This window comes from Taudactylus pleione, unplaced genomic scaffold, assembly GCF_031769625.1.
Source record: "Taudactylus pleione unplaced genomic scaffold, aTauple2 ptg000377l, whole genome shotgun sequence".
In the NCBI taxonomy this organism is placed as follows: Eukaryota; Metazoa; Chordata; class Amphibia; order Anura; family Myobatrachidae; genus Taudactylus; species Taudactylus pleione.
In genome coordinates, this window is record NW_028284778.1 from 3,696,863 (window position 1) to 3,715,026 (window position 18,164).

General features: G+C 46.7%; 1 protein-coding gene across 1 annotated transcript in view; it reads left to right on the forward strand.

Moving 5' to 3' along the window:
- LOC148508039 (uncharacterized) overlaps positions 1-18,164 on the forward strand; it is a 171,308-nt gene that overhangs the window by 81,712 nt on the left and 71,432 nt on the right.

Here is an 18,164-nt window from a genome sequence, read left to right on the forward strand (position 1 = left end):
TCATTCATTAAACATGCAGTAATTATGCCGGCAACGACCAGCAATGCGCACTCCCGCTGGTCGTTGTCGGCATCTGTCATCGCCTGAACATGCAGGCCAACCTGACAAGATCGTCAGGTTGTGCATGTTCGGGGATGAGGGAGGGTGCCTGCCCTGAATGACATATTGTTCAGTGTGGGCACATTATCCACTGCACAGTATGATGAACGATTACGATGTTGTAATCGTACAGACGTTCACTCGTGTAGTGGATACGCACCTTTAGAGGGGAGTCCATGAGCATAGCAATTTGTACCTAATTGAAGAGGCCATATTGGAGGGTCTGTAATTATTATTAGCGTGCAACAGGCTCCTGTGTCATGATATACCCCTTTCACACTACAAGCAATAACCCGGGTTATTGCAGGTGATCGTGCATCAACATGGATTACTGTGCAATGTGAAAGGGCCAGGTTGGAGCGACCCGGAATTTCAACACTGGTAATGAGCAGGGTTGAACACGGGTTCAGCCCGGCTCGCTATGCAGTGTGAACAGGTAACCCGAGTTGATGCGAGCCAGGTTCCGTTCACAGGATAGGAAGAGCCATTGAGAACTGGTGGACAAACAAAAATCCACAAATTCTGCCAAACTCCAAGCATTGATTAGGCAAGAATGGGCGGCCTATGTATGTGGCCCAGAAGTTGATTGACAGCATGCCAGGGCGAATTGCAGAGGTCTAAAAACACTGAAGCAGCAATCTTTGTGAAAACCAATACTAGTATCATTCTCAAAACTTTTGGCCATGGCTGTAGGTGCACTTTCCCCTGTACCCCTTGCATCCACAGTTGTATTGTACGCAGGGCTATTTTTCTAGAAAAAAAGGTTCAGGAACTGGGAATGAGGCTACTGGGGGTGGAGCTATAAAAAAACAATTGTGTTTGTATATATATATATATATATATATATATGTATGATATACAATACATATATATATGTGTATGAAAAGAAGGCACTCAAAAGGGACTTTAAAATAAAATGTATCCTATGGAATACATTTTGGCCCAGGGACATTCTATCATAGTTAGAGGTTCAGGATCTGAGTTCCTGCTGAAAAATAGCACTGGTTGTAAGTATAGTGCTATTGGGTATTTGTTATTACTGTAATGTACTGTACACTGTCTTACTGTTTGCCTTCTGTAAGCCGCTGCGGACCATATGCACCCTCTAAATTAAGTGTAATAATAATACAGATGGTGCCAGATTATTATAATAGAAAAGGATCTGGGTGAGAGAAAACAGCTGTCTGGACTGGGCTATAATAGGCTTACATACTACTCCTTTAAACCGGGACACTCATGTATTATTATTTTTATTATTATTATTTATGATGTTGGATTGAAATCTATTGGTCCAGTTCAGGCGTCTCCAGTAACTTAGTCTGACAAGTGATTTAAATGAGCTACGGCAACAACTGAGTTGATGGAAAATGAAAGATAAGAATGCTCTGGAGGTATAAGAAATATGTCACTAATATGGACAAATGAAAGTTTTTTAAAACATTTTATTTGTGAAATATGGAACCGATAAGAAATACAACCTCACTTTGCACTTTATAATGTTTTAAATATATGGTAGAACATATTGCAGGACAGAGACAACTGGCTAATGAAGTGTTAAGTGGACACAGCTGAATGAAATTAAATAATAGCCACTATTTAAATGGTAGGAGACATAGGAGTTCCACACCTTTGACTTCCTGAGGAAGCCGCTGATTTGGATTGTAGGCGGAGAAACGCATTGAAGTGGACATGGCAACTGCCGGTTTGTATGATCACACTACCGTGTTTCCCCGATAATAAGACACTGTCTTATTTTTTTTTTGATTCCAAAAAACACCATAGGGCTTATTTTCGGGGTAGGTCTTATTTTAATTAACATTGACAGCCCCTTATGCAGGCCCCCCTGTAGCAGTGCCCCTTATGCAGGCCCACCTGTAGCAGTGCCCCTTATGCAGCCTACCTTGTGTAGCAGTGCCCCTTACGCAGGCCCCCCCCTGTAGCAGTGCCCCTTATGCAGCCTCCCTTGTGTAGCAGTGCCCCTTACGCAGGACCCCCCTGTAGCAGTGCCCCTTATGCAGCCTCCCTTGTGTAGCAGTGCCCCTTATGCAGCCCCCCCCCACCGTAGCAGTGCCCCTTATGCAGCCTCCCTTGTGTAGCAGTGCCCCTTATGCAGGCCCTCCCCCTGTAGCAGTGTCCTTTATGCAGGCCCCCTTATTGCAGTGCAAGTACGGTACTTACCTGAGTCACCGCCGTCCGGGATGTCCCTTTCACTTGCGCGCTGACTGGATCTAATATGATCCAGCAGGCGCGGCCGCACAGGATCCTCAGCGCGCGGGTGACGTCATGACGTCACCCGCGCACTGCATGACTGGGAACGCTGGTCTCTGCAGCGTTCCCAACTCAAAAAGAAAAAAAGGTAGGTCTTATTTTCGGGGTAGGGCTTATTTTAGACCGGGCTACAAAAGTAAGGGTAGGGTTTATTTTCGGGGTAGGTCTTATTATCGGGGAAACACGGTACCTTATCTAAACTCCGGTCTCAGCGGGACATCAGAGAGCAGTGCGATTGAGGTGAATACCTGTTTATTTAACACGCCCGTCGAGAGGGCTCTCTTGGATGGACACACTTTAAATGTGAGTGCACCACATTTTTTAATTACCGCACCATTGGCTAAGTACGGTACTTCCTTACCCTTATCAAAGGGAAGGATTAAGACATTATTATTCAGTCTGCTTAATATTCCTGCACCATAAACTTTGGAATTTCATCATTGCCTACCTATTTCTATTGCGGAAAATGGAATGTGAATACTTCTAGCAAGTTGGATACTGTGTAGCCATTCAGGCTTTCAAACTATATTATTGCAGCTTTAAAAGTGTTTCATTACCACGTTTGTTGCTAACAGCACTTGGAACTGATAAGGACACCGGGCCTGATTCAGACCCGGTCGCAAGCGCAGTGCGCTCGCAACCGGGTCGATGGTGGGCCAGTGTGCGCACGCGAGCCCCGGTGTGAGCGCAAAAAGCGCTCGCTCCGGGGACTCACTACAAAAGGGGCGGTGATGTCAGTGAGAAAGCTTCCGGCTCTGTTTGAGCCGAAAGCTCTCTGGGGTTTGCGGCCACGAGACCCTACCACAAGGGTCTCGTCGCAAGCCCGATGGTCGCGATGGTCTTGACCATCGCGACCATCATCATGGCCGCTCGCATAAGCTGTGGGTGGTAACCCACAGCTATGCGAGCGTCCAAGAGGCCGCAACTTACAAACCAAGCGCTCGCCCTGATTCATAGTGAGCGCTCGCTTTTTGCGAGCGCCTCTGAATCAGGCCCACAGTTCACACTGTATGATTAAATTGCCTAACAATTCTGGTCATAGCTTGCATGTGTGAAGCTTCAGTTGACCTAAGACCAGGGCTCTGCATTATTTTTAAATATATATTATTTTTTTTATCAGCTATTTTAATAGAGGTTATATATAGTAAATTTATATTCAACATGGTTCCATCGATGTCATCAGATCTGATTATAGATCAAAATTTTCTTTTATATATTTGTGATAAAATTCTGTTCTTACATTTGATATTACAGGCAGCGCTTAATTTTTTCTGTATTTAACCTCGATAGGAAAGGTATACCCTATCCTGATTTGATAGCGGCAGTCTGAGAATCTTAAAATTGGCTGTGCTAACTTCAGCGCCAGACTTTATTTATTTTTCTGCACTCATGTACTACACAGATTATGTGGCTGATTAAAATATCATACCTCCCAACATTTGAGCATACTAAGGAGGGACAGGTCGCGCGACCAAACAGGGGCGTGGCTTCTGCAAAAGGGGGTGGAGCCTCACAGCTTCCCCTGTTTTTGTCACTTTGGGGGCGTGCCCAGCACTCTCCGAGATGCTGGGCAGCCCCCAGGCAGTCCGTACATATGAGAACAGATGCCGTGCGCATGCCCACGGCATCTGTTCTCCTCCTGTACACTCCACCCCCAGAGGTTTGTGCTCTCCCCAACTTCCCCCCACACCGCGGGACACTGCGGCCCGCGGGTGGAACAGTCCCAGAAAAACTGGACTGTCCTGCTGGAAGCAGGACAGTTGGGAGGTATGAAACCAGGTGAAATGAAGCCAGCCAGCCAGCCACAGAACATGTCATTTATGAGTGTCCTGGTTTAAAGGGATAGTATGGTAAGCCTAGCTATTATTAATTTGCAGCAGCAAGATGGCCGTCAGAACATGGCTTTCCTTTGTCCTGGACTGTGGTGTGAATAGTGAGTGTTTGGCCATCCCACTGGAGAGAATCTATAGAGACCAAATCATCCTTGTCTACCCTCCCGGGACCTGCGGGAAGCACCCGATTTTTCAGGTGACCCCCCGCACCCCCGGAAGGGTAGGCACTTCTCCGTCCCATCAGGCCCCGCCCACAACACCGAAGACCTACTTCTCCTCCCAGGGTTTCTCCCGGGAAGGGAATCTCAGATGTTGGTAAGTATGGACCAAAAGGACAGGAAGTCCGTTGTAAGCTAGTCTCTGGGTACAAGACATCGCCATTCAGATACTGTAGGAGCCTTGCTGTCATGGTCTGAGACTGGTGCCTTCCAAACTCTCCTCCAACAGTATAGATGTAACTTCCTCCTGTGCACAGTGTGTTATCAGTGTGACCTATGTATAGTGATCAATGTGTATTAGGTGGGTGATATCAGTGTGACCTGTATATAGTGAGCAGTGTGATCAGTGTATAATCAGTGCTTATCAGGTGTGTGATATCAGAGCATACTTATCCACTTTACATAACTCCTCCCTGGGAGAAACCCGGAGAGGAGATGCTGCTGACAGCTTTGGGGGTGGGGTTGGGCTCACTTCGTCATTAGCCCCGACTTGCGTCATTTTAGCCCCACCCCTCAGTACAGACACGCAAATTCCCCATATAATCTCCCTATCCTGCCCCCTACGCTAGGAAGTGGGCAGGATACTGGAGATCCACCTACTCTTTCGTGGGTGCTGGGGGGAATCTGAAAAATCGGGTTCCTCCTGCAACTTCCGGGAGTGTATGCCAATATGTATCAAAGTGACCTGTGTATAGTGATCAGTGTGTATCAAGTGTGTGGTATCAGTGTGACCTGTGTATATCAAGTGTGTGGTATCAGTGTGACCTGTGTATAGTGATCAGTGTGTATCAAGTGTGTGGTATCAGTGTGTCCTGTGTATAGTGGTGATCAGTATGTGATATCAGTGTATAGTGATCAGTGTGTATCAGGTGTGTGATATCAGTGTGACCTGTGTATAGTGATCAGGTGTGTGATATCAGTGTGTATCAGGTGTGTGATATCACTGTATAGTGATCGGTGTGTGGTATCAGTGTCACCGTGTATAATCAGTGTGTATCAGGTGTTGGATATTAGTGTGACCTGTGTATAGTGATCAGTGTTATATCCGTGTGACCTGTGTATAGTGATCAGTGTGTATCAGGTGTGTGATATCACTGTGACCTGTGACACTGCGGCCCGCAGGTGGTGATGGCACCTGGCATGTTGTTTTAGCGGGGCGCTGCCAAAAGGGCAGGGAGCATTCTGCCCTTTTCAAATCGGGCAGGGCGCAGCACCCCCCTGAAACAGCCTAGCGGAAACACTACTTTATTAGGGGTCATATATTTTATTATTCAGGGCTGACACATTACCTGGAATATTAATTTACTTGTGACATTGGGGCAGGGAAGCCGAGCCGTGCAGCTAAGATATCCACCGCTGCATAAACTTTCATGGTGCAGCGCCATTAAGGGGACTGAATTTATATCTAAACTTTAAGTAGCATTATCTTTCATGCTGTGGAGCCTAATGTGCGCTAAATATATAGCTCATGTTAGTCCAAATGTGTTCAATATTTGCAACATTCACATCTCCCACTGCAAGGGAGACAGGACACTCTTAGGAGGGGAGGACTGAGCGCTGGTATATGTAAGGGAGTGGGAAAGGGGAGGGGGGTTTGGGATGGAGCCACAACATGGTAGAGGACGGACATCCTCTTAGATCCAAGGACCCATGTAATTACCCTTCTGTATCCAGTATTCCAGACGCTGCACCGCTAACCTACAGAAGAATCACCGGCTGGTGAGCTTTCTCCACCTCTGCTATGCTCCATCCAGAGTGTGTGTTACAACAGTGAGTACGGCTGTGCAAACTATTTCCAACAGTATAACACAGAGCCAGGTTAAGTAACTTGACAGAATGAACTGCTGGTGTGTACAGTATACTGCTTAACATTAAAGGTGCGTACACACAATGATTTTTTTAACGATAACGACGTCATCAAAAAATCGTTCAGTGTAAAACGGTAAACTATGAATGACTATCGTTCATGCGCGTTCACGTTTGTCGATCGTAGTTTGTAGTTCAGTCAGACTGGCCAACTGAACGATTTTCAATAGAAGTTGCAAAATTTTTCCTTCAACACACAGAAAATCGTTTATTAAGTAAAGTAAATCCAACTACTTTGTAAAACGATTTTCGGTCACTTTTTCAAGGGAAAAACTGAATGAAAATCGTTCATTACTTACATCGTTGTGTGTGTATGCACCTTTAGGCTACACACACAGGGGGTCATTCAGACCTGGTCGCAAGCACCGATGTGCTCGCAACCACATCAATGGGTAGCCCTGCGCATGCGCAGCGGCCGCACTGCGCGTGCGCAAGCTCGGAGCGAGAGAGAAACTATCTTGCTCCGGAGCTCGCTACAAAAGGGGAGGCTGTCAATGTTGATCGACAGCTCGCCCCGTTTTGTAGGCGGGCTGGGGGGGTGGTTTCCAAAACTGAGGCATTCCTTAAGGAACACCTACCGTTTTGTGGGCGGCCGAACTGACATCATCAGTGATGTCAGTGGGGAGCTTCCTGCTCGATCAGAGCAGGAAGCTTCCTGGGGCTTGCGAGTGCCCAGACCCAACCTTAGGGCCTGGTCGCAAGCCCCGATGGTCGCGATGATCTTGACCATCACCCTGGTCAGTCGCTAGAGCTGTGGGTGGTAACCCACAGCTTAGCGATCGACCAAGAGGCGGCACTACAAGAAGCAAGCGGCCGCCCTCATTCAGAGCGACCGCTTGCAACTAACGACCGCCTCTGAATGAGGTCCACATTCCCAACAAAACTGACTGCTAATTTGAATTTGTGTGTGGTACACTCTTGTTGTCTATCTCCTAGTTGGGGAGCAGTGTTTGAAGGCCCTTTACTTGTCATTTCTATACTATATTATTCTATACCATATTATAATTTTGGAAGTTGCCCTTCTCTTATTTCCTGATTGGGATTCGCTCTTGTTTAATTCTACCATCCTTTTTGCTCACAACATGTCAGATAATGAAAAGTATCAGAGCCTCTTCAAGTGGGGTGATGCAGTACTATTTTCACCTATTGTAAATGGCACTCAAAATTGACCACTGGACAGACTGGGACAGGACCCACTGTAGTCCTTGCACGTGCTTAGAGGTGCTGTCCTGGTGGAACATATCTGATACCTCTTTTCCACCTAAATTCCGGGTCTGACCCGGAATTGGAACAAAGTTCCTATCTGAGATACAGAACAGAGGGCCTGATTCAGAGTCTGCTCGATGTTTCCCCCCTGTGCATGCGCCGCGTCTGGCTTGCGCATGCGCAAGCCCCGCCGAGCGACTTAACTTCAGTCGCTACTCTAGGCCAAGTGGACTTCCTGCTCTATTAGAACAGGAAGTCCACTTGGCCTTGCGGTAGCCGAGACCCTACCACAGGGTCTTGTCGCAAGGCCGATGGTCGCGATAATCTGCCCCTGTCTCCCATGTGAACGCCTCCTTTTGGGGGCGGCCCCACTGACATCACGAGTGATGTCAGTGGGAGAGATTTCGGCTCTGTGAGAGCCGAAATCTCTCTGGGGCTTGCAGCAACGAGACCCTACCACAAGGGTCTCGTCGCAAGCCCGATGGTTGCGATGGTCAAGACCATCGTGACCATCTTCCTGACCGCTCGTTATACCTGTGGGTGGTCACCCACAGCTATGCGAGCGGCCAGGAGGCCGTTAAAAAAAAAAATAGCCCGGCCCTGATTCAGAGCGAGCGCTCTGCCAGAGCGTCTGGCTCTGAATCAGGGCCTGTGGGCCTGATTCAGAGCTGCTCGTAAGCGGCCGCTCGCTCGCTCCGAGCGATGTTCGCACATCTGCGCATGTGTATGGGTCGTAATGCGCATGCGCCAACCAGTCATTGCGGTCGGAAATCGTGCACTCGTAAAACAGCGAGGGGCTTGTAATTTGAGTGACAGAATGAGGCGTTTGTGGGTGGTAACAGGGGAAGGTGCTTGAAAACGGGGAGTGGAGATCCGAACGCAGGCGTGCCAAAAGGTCAAAACGGGCGTTTTAAGGGTGTGCATAATTAACAAAGCACCGTCATCGACCACGTCACTTGGTTGTCTTTTAGCCTGAACTGCTCGCATGATTGCGGTAGGAAAATGCTACCACAAGAATAGCGAGCAGTTCATACGCCTTTCGATGTACTCGATTAATCTAATAAATAGCGGAGATGACGTATGATGCCTGCGGGCAAGGGGCGTCTTTACAAAATAGCGAGCACATGTTTCGGACTCTCGCTCAGACATAAAGGCGTCAAAAGACCGCAAAGAGCGAGCGCTCAATTTAAATAGCCAGCCCCTTTTTCTGAACGAGCGAGCGCAAATAGCGTCCGGCTCTGAATGAGATCCTGTGTTCCTTGCTGAATCAGGCCCTCGGTCAGCTGTCACAACAGGAACATGGGGAGAATGTGAAAGCTTATTTCAAAAGCATTGCATATACCCCACCTTTTCACTTCAACACTAAATCCCCTATATTAATCGTCCCATATAAGCTACTTTACATCAGCTGCCTATTGATCACATAGGTAGCTATCCAATGTCACACTCCCTTTAATGCAATCCCAGTATATGCAGGAAATTGGAAATGGTAGGCAAAGACACTGTATATTTTATAACACCGGCCGTGTGTATTGGATTGTTATTGTATATTGCATTGTGCTATTTATTAAATGCTAGATGTTGGGAAGCACTTCTGTATTTTCTTATTTCGCGTGAACGCACAGCAACCCGGGTTATTGTGCAGTGTGAAAAGGCCCAGATGAAATAACCCTGGACGAGCGACCCGGCATTTTAGCCCAGGTAACGAGCAGGGTTTAACACCAGTTCAACCCGGCTCGTGGTGCAGTGTGAATGGGTAACCGGGGTCACATTCACAGTATAGAAAGAGACGGCGCTTGGAAATGATCTCATCTTCAAGCGCCGGCTCGGCACGTGACATCATCGACTTGGCAATAAGCCCGGGTTGGGCCGCCAGTCTGAAAGGGGTCTCACCCGGTATGGACCTCTGTACAAAATCCTGGGTGTGACTCGAGAATGCAGTGTAATAGGGGTAACCGTAACACCAGGGGCTGTGCCTGGGTGATGTAATTCCCATGCAATTACATTGCTCCGGCTAATAGCCAAGACAAATAGTGATTGCCTTACCGCTCCGGCGGCGCACAAGAGACCTACAGCAGCATTTGGACTCCACGTCTGATCATTTCCAAGCGCCAGCTCTCCCTATGCAGTGAACGGGACCCCGGTTACCTGTTCACACCGCACCGCGAGCCGGGTTGAACTCTTGTTCAACCCTGCTCGTTACCCAGGCTGAAATTCTGGGTCCCGGGTTATTTCAACTGGGCCCTTTCACACTGTGCAGTAACCCGGGTTATTTGATGGCAGTGTGAAACTGGTAGTAATGGTGTGACCCGGGTTATGCGACCTGGGTCATGCCTAAAATGAGCTGATTGGTTGCTGTGGAGCAGTCACCTCCTACTTTTTATGACCTCACAAGTTTAGCGGGGCAGACCCAGGATCAGTGTGAACGGGGCTGACCCAGGAATGACCTGGATTGAAGGTGCAGTCTAAACAGGGCCTGGGCCTGACCTGGGCGATCACACGTATAAGACTGTGCGCGAACTAGTCCAAGCGATCGTGAAGCGTTCCCAACCTGTACATAGACGCCCCGCCATAATGAGTGACAGGACGAGCCGTTTGTGGGTGGTGGTAACGGGGGTGTGGTGGTGTGAACGCAGGCATGTCTGTGCATCTGAACGTCGTTTCAAGGGCGTACAAAATTAAGACGCAGCGTTAGCATACACGTCACATGGCTGAATTACACACAGCAGCACACGCAGTGCTTGCGTTAGGGTATGGTCAGCCACAAGTGCTGCATATGGATCCAATGTTACCGATTGTTTCATACACTTCCTTTAGATGACGAATGTTACGAACGGAAAGTGGGCGTCTTGTGTCAGGCTAGTGGGCGTCTAAATACACACCGGCATCGCACGGCAAGACATATTGTGTGTGCTAATGTCTTGCTAGCGATCTTGGGATTTGCATACTCGGGCTGCTGACGGCTGCGTGCAAACGTATCCTAGCCAGCGGGTCTGAATCAGGCCTAATGTCCGAAAACCCAGGTCAGACCTGGGTTTTTGGCAGAAAATGGGTATTACTGACTGACTTGCCTAGCTTGAGAACTTGAGGACTGGCAACATATTTGCTACATGCTTTATAACCAGACAAACTAACAATTATGTTGCAATCTCTCTTTTGTGTGGATTTTAAACAGAAAGAATAATATTTATTTCAGGAATATTTATATGGTTCTCTATAGATCTCTACTGTAGATCTCTACTGTATATATTTCATGTGATGTATACTGTTATATCTGTTTGAGATTTGTATGTTTATGTGGGATATGAAAGTAATTTTAAACATGCAAATATTGGTGTCATTAATGAAGCCTTCTGTTTACAAATTGAGAGCAAACATATATAACAGTTAAAAGAATATTGTATAATATAACAAAAAACATAAAGAGCAGCATTTATTGCTGTTTTTGTGCATTGTGTGATTTTTTTTTTTTTTATTTTTTTTTTCAGGTCCTAACCAGACCTCAAGTACTTGCAGCTGCGGTGAATTATCATTTGTACATTTATATTATTAGTGCCAGGAATTGTAGTGGATCTCACTACATTATTTGTGTTTGGGTGATGACTGTATCATTGTGTGTGTCAGGTTCCTATAAGGTGTCAGGATGTCACTGTTTATCTCTCCATGCAGGAGGGGGAGTATATAGAGGAACACAAGGGTCTGTATAAGGACGTAATGATGGAGAATCACCGGTCCCTCACATAACTGGGTAGGAGGAGACTTTCATCTATTGTTAAAGAGAGAGCAATTTTGAGGGTCCCCGTACATCTTCTGATATATAGATTGTATTTAGTCTCTGTGTCTCCTACAGATGGACCCAGTAACACCCCTTTTACACCAAAGTCCCGGGTTTGAACTGGGATTTGGAACACGTTTCCAATACGAATCAGATCTGGGACAGACCCCCTTTTACACTGCGGCACCTTCCTGGGCTATACCCGGGTTGGCACCGTTCACACTGGAACGGGGCCAAAACTGACCCGGCTCTCCGGCGCAGCTGAGCAGCGCTTCTTACCCTCCCTCCCCCTCCGCGACCCCCTTATCTTACTCCGAAGCGGTCTGGAGGCACGGAGGGTTGATGAGGTGCGCTGCTCCATTTTGGTCGGCCTGGCAATGGACGTTTGGAGATGATGTCATCTCCAAGCACCAACGAAGCCGGCCAATCGGGCGGCATGCTGCGCAACCCGGGTCATCGTGACCTGGGTCGTGCCGTTTACACTGCAGGATGACACGGGAATGACCCGTTCTCAACCCTGCAATCCAGCCGTGTCGGATCCCTGGGTCACTGGACCCGAGTTGATCTGTTTACACCGACAAAAATCCCAGGTTGATGCGCGTTCACGTGCATCAACCTGGGATTTTTAAGTCGGTGTAAAAGGGGTCTAACAGAGATACCCCAGAGAGATGTCCCCATCCTCTTTATTCACAGGACTGTACAGAGGAGAATTACAGGACCCCACAGGAGGATCAGCTAGGTGGGGTTTAGGGTCTCACCCAATAACAAAATGCCAAGGTTCCTTATCACTATATGATCTGTAGAGCAGCTGTCTGTGTCTTATAAACTGATATTCTGTCATTTTCAGTTAATGAAATAAGACCTTATTAGCCTGTTGGTTACAGAAGTACTAATGCAACTAGCTGTTATAGTGTGTGGTGTGTGTGCATGCAATCATCACGCTGCCCACTAAAAAACAGTGATACAACCTGTGCATTGCTGTGGAACGCTGGGTGATGCCCTGTAGACTGATTTCTTTAGTGATACTGAGCTGGATCATTGCAGTTGTGGGGGAGCTGGAATGATGATGATGAACTCAATAAAGTATAAGAAAATCTAGTGTTCATTCTAGCACCCTGCATTTGTCACAACCCATGCAGTTCCTCTTTCCTGCCTACGGTGTCGCTCTCTGCTCTGGTGCACCCTGTGCTGGCACCATCCCCTTAATTCCTGATATCATGATGTCACGTCTAGGAGGCGGGGCCCCTTGGCTCTAGGAAGTGGAGCACTTCCCGGAGCATCCAGGTAGGTGGGATTAAGGTCTCAACTAAATACCAACATAACAAAATGACTTTTAACTATATAATTTGTGGAGAAGCTGTGTCTATAGTATCTTATACACTGATATTCTACCGTTGAATCATAATTAAATAATATAGAATATTGTTATGTTATTCTTTTGTGGGTAATTTTATGATGAAGATCTCACTGATGGTAAGGTAGAATATATGGAGGGGGAAGAAGAGATGTATGTAAGTGGTGACCAGCAGTGTAAGGAGGAGGAAATCCCTATAGATATCAGCACAGGTGAGTAGTAATCACTTATTACAGAAGAGTCACATATTCTCCTTGTTCTGTCCAGGGCTGCCATTAGAAATCGTGGGGCCCAGTACAAATGAAAAAGGCAGGGCCCCCCACCTCCTTGGTTCCTCGCCTCAAAGGTCCGGTGGACGCAGACGTGGTGCAGTGTTGAGCTTTGGAACTTGAAGCAAGTGCATGCAATGAGTTCCCACCACGAGATAGGCGTCTTTATAATGGGTGCAAGGTGTGCGGTGCACACAGGCCCCTGGTCCAGGGGGGCCCACACCGCACACCCTGCACCCATAGGTAATCATACTTACCCCTCTGCTGATTCCCGAAGTGCTGCTCCGCAGCGCTGGACTGGCGCTGCAGAGCAGCAAACACACACTGGGAAAATGGTGGCGGCTATTTTCCCAGTGTTCTGTGCATGCACAGAAAAGATGTCCCCGGGAAAGTAGGTGCGGGCGCCATTTTCCCGGAGACCCACGCATGCGCTGTAGATTCTGCCATAAAGCCAGAATCTACAGCGCTCAGTGCCGCGCTGAGCTGCCGATGGAGAGGAGGGGACCCAAATGGAGGCTGCACACAGGCCCTCTCCTCTCTTAAAATGCCCCTGCACCACGGTACTGACGTGCCTCACATGCCTCTCAGACTCACACATACACGTGCAAAATAAGAGAGCATCCACAAATGTAAAATAGACAGCAATATTTGACATGGACATGACACAGTTTACAGATGGGTATGTACTTTACTAATAAATTTATCTGATTGCATAGAAGAGAGTGCTGCTTATTCTAGGTTTATGAATGAACTCTGCTAGATAGATTATATATAAAATAAACAAATTAAGATATTTCACTTTAAAGATTACAAAGGAATAAAGGATTTTTTTAAAGTGAGAAAAGCCTAATTATAATTACATAAGACTGTGCCTACCTGCCATCCTTAGATTCGGATACTGTATGTGGCTTTGAACACAGCACAGATATGGCAAGGGGGCAGAGGCACACGTGGGGAGAGGTACACCATGGTAAAAGGGGCAGAGGTGCAAATGGGCAGAGGCCCACTTGGGTAAAGGACACAGAAACAGGAATGGAGCAGAGTCAAAGGTAGGGAGAGGGTAGAGGCAGAGATATGTATAGGGGCAAAGGCACAGGTATGGGGCAACAGGGGCACAGATATGGGGGAGCAGAGACACATGTGGGAAGGGTGCAGAGTTACAGATTTTGGGAGGGAGGGACAGAAGCAGGATTCTGCAACAGTAAAAGGGGCAGATTGTATAGGGGGGAGGGGGCAGAGGCAGTATTCAGGAATAATACAGGAGACAGTGGGGAAGATTGTTTAGGGGTATGAAGGGGGCAGAGGCAAGATTAAGGAATAATACAGGGGACAGTGGGGCAGATTGTTTAGGGGGGCAGAGGCAGGATTTAGGAATAGTAAAGGAGGCAGGGGGCAGAGTCAGCTCTGTGTGTGCACCGCAGTCGCTCTCTCACATTTTCTTCTTGTCAGTGCAGTCACACAGTTACTGTCCAATGAGAGCAGGGGGAGGAGAGTAGGATTAGCTGAGGGTGGAGCAACTATCGAGGCAGCAGCTGCAGTAGTGAAGATACTAACTTATTTTGTGGGGTCCTGAGAGGGGAAACTGTCTGTGAGAGGGGGCCCAGTGCAACCAACTTTAATAGAATCTTGTCCTCCTGCAGGTGCAGCCAGACACTGGTGCCGGGTAGGTGTGTGCTTTAGCAGTGCTGCTGGCAGGAGAGTTAATGAATGACTCATCACATCACACACAGCGGTGATGACTCATTCATATCTCTGGACAGCACTAGCAGCTCAGCGTGAGGGTGAATAATTAACAATTAATGGAGCGTACACACGGTCAGATTTGTCAGACTTGTCAGATTTGTCAGATGAACGATTGAACGATTAAACGATCTGAACGATTTGAACGATTTTTGACTGCATTAAAATGAATGGAATCGTCCAAGTCTGACTGCAAACCCATCAGATGTCAGATATCGTTATCTGACAAACGGGAACGCGCATCGTTGATCGTCCATCGTTCAGGCATGTCAGATATGAACGATTTTCCTTCAGATATGAACGACTGAACGATTTTTAAATCGTTATCGTCCATATCTGAAGAAAAAAATCTGATCGTGTGTATGCACCATAAGTCTGCAGATTGCCGGGCCCCTCAGCTGTCCGGGCCGGTACAGGAGTACTGGCTGTCCCCCCCTGATGGCGGCCCTGGTTCTGTCACTATAGCAGCCTCTTATCCTAAACCCTCCAGTACAGACTGATGAGTCAGGCGCCATCAGCCCCTATTATACTTCTGCTCTCCCTCCTAACATCATGTCACTGTGTGTTACCAGCCCAGAGATCTGACCAGTCTCCTCCCACACTCTCTGGTGTATCTCATACATCAGGAGCCATCAGCCCCTATTATACTTCTGCTCTCCCTCTCACATCATGTCACTGTGTGTTACCAGCCCAGAGATCTGACCAGTCTCCTCCCCACACTCTCTGGTGTATCTCATACATCAGGAGCCATCAGTCCCTATTATACTCCTGCTCTCCCCCTCACATCATGTCACTGTGTGTTACCAGCCCAGAGATCTGACCAGTCTCCTCCCCACACTCTCTGGTGTATCTCATACATCAGGAGCCATCAGCCCCTATTATACTGCTCTCCTCCTCACATCATGTCACTGTGTGTTACCAGCCCAGAGATCTGACCAGTCTCCTCCCCACACTCTCTGGTGTCTCTCATCAGTAAAAAGGTATGTTGTCATAGTGATTCCTTCACTCGTCAAATGGATCAGGTCCTCTGTGATATTATCCGTGATCTTTCTTGTTTACTACCACATGTGAGATTATTCCTCTGTGCCCTAGTAGTATATGTGGTTTAATAATTATAGTACTTCATTTTATGTGAAGTTAGTTGACTACTAGCACTACAATGGGTGTTGTATGTAGTGTCAACGTTCAAACTGTCGACATGGACGTTGTATGTGCCATGTGACATAGTGTTTTAACAGTGTTAGAGCTCCTGCTGCCATGTTTCTGCACCCCAATTCCTATGTTTTTTTGTGCATAGTTGAGTCACTTGGGCCTTGTTTCCACGTCAAATGTATAGCTTTTTGGCCACAATTCTTCCGTGAAGAACACTTTTGGCCTGACTTTTCTGAACAGTAGATGGGTGTACCTGGGTCCCACTGGTTTCTGCCAGTTCTGAGAAGAAGGGCTGGAGAGAGGAATAATAATGAGTGTCTGCAGGCAACAGTGAAGCATGGTGGAGGTTCCCTGCAATTTGGGGCTGCATTTCAGCAAATGGAGTTGGGGATTTGGTCAGGATTAATGGTGTCCTTAATGCTGAGTAATACAGCCAGGTACTTATCCATCATGCAATACCATCAGGGAGGTGTCTGATTGGGTCCAAATTTATTCTGCAGCAGGACAACGACACCAAACATACAGCCAATGTCATTAAGAACTATCTTCAACGATATGAAGAACAAGGAGTCCTGGAAGTGATGATTTGGCCCCCACAGAGCCCTGATCTCAACATCATCGAGTCTGTCTGGGATTACATGAAGAGACAGGAGGATTTGAGCAAGCCTACATCCACAGAAGATCTGTGGTTAGTTATCCAACATGTTTGGAAAAACCTCCCTGTCAAGTTCCTTCAAAAACTGTGTGCAAGTGTAACTAGAAGAATTGATGCTGTTTTGAAGGCAAAGGGTGGTTACACCAAATATTGATTTGATTTAGATTTATCTTCTGGTCATTCACTTTGCACTTTGTTAATTGATAAAAATAAACTATTACCATTTATATTTTTGAGAGCTTTTTTTTTTTTTTTTTACTTTTTATTCTACTTAGCATTTTTTTTTTACTTTTTATTCTACTTAGCATTTTTTTTTTACTTTTTATTCTACTAAGCATTTTTTCCACATCTGCCTAAAACTTTACTATACTGCACACACACACATACAGTATATATAAATATCTCTATGTAGTATACCAGGTCCTTATGTATGTTTTTGCTGATGAGTTCACTAACTTCTTCTTGACACTAACAGCAGAAGCACACCGTGACAGAGGGACAAGTGTGGTGGGATTTCCTTTTTTGCAGTCACAATGATCACAATTTGTATACAACACTATTTTATTATAGCTCAAGTAATACAAAGTAGATTAAAGGTTGCAATCTGTTTACTTTACCAAGCCCAAAGCCCAGTTAAAGACAAGTTGTTACAATTTCAAACCGTATCAAGTGGCTTGAAAGCAACAATTACAATAGGTATTGGTTTAGACACAGTAACTGGCAAAGATTACTTTTTGGGTTAACCCAGTGGTTCCCCCAAACTGTGTGCTGTGGCACCCTGGGGTGCCTCGGGACACTTGCAGGGGTGCCTCAGCTTGGTGGTCCAGCACCAAATCAAATTATTTATGGTCAATATAATGTAAATATGTGGACAAACAGATGCGTGAACCTGTCTACCACCACATAACTGAACCTAAGGATGACAGGTAAGCACAATTTACTTCATTTTTTTTTCTGAATTTCTCATTAACAAACATTTGGCCTAGGGGTGCCTTGAAAACATTGCTGATACTCTAGGGCGTCGTGATTCAAAAAAGTTTGGAAACCACTGAGTTAACCAGTATTTTACAAAACCAAAAGTTCAACCTTAGCTGGCTGGAAAACCGCAATTAAACCTATAAGCAAGGCTTAATACACTGGCAGGAATATGATAAATCGCAGTCACGATAAAGAAATTTTCATAAGCAAAGCAAAGCAGGCCTTAGACAGGTAAATACAGGTATGACAAAGCAATGTCTCTACATGGTAAGCTTAACTAGTGTTCATTCTAGCACCTGTTAAACCTGTGTAGTTCCTCTTTCCTTCCTGGGGTGTCACTCTCTGCTCTGTTGCTTCTAGCACACCAACTGCTAAATCTCAGCAGTTTGTTGCATCAGATGAGTGTGCTAGAAGCACCAGAGCAGAGAGCAACATCCCAGGCAGGATAGAGGAACTGCACGGGTTGTGACAGATGCAGGGTGCTAGAATGAGCACTACTTAACAGTTGTGCACACACGCTGACAGGAATAATGTAACAGGCTTTGAGCAACAACAGTTCAGGTTCTCCTCTTCGGGGGCAGGCAGGCTTTACGTGGTGGGATTAGTCAGCAGCAGAGCGTCCTTAACTCTTCCAGCAGTCTTTTGCAATGGGGTCAGCTTCTCCAGCAGGCATGACTCGCAGTGGTCCCGCAGTCCTCTACTCCTCTGGCTATCCCGACGGCAAGGTGAGTGGCAGTGGTGTATGTGTGACT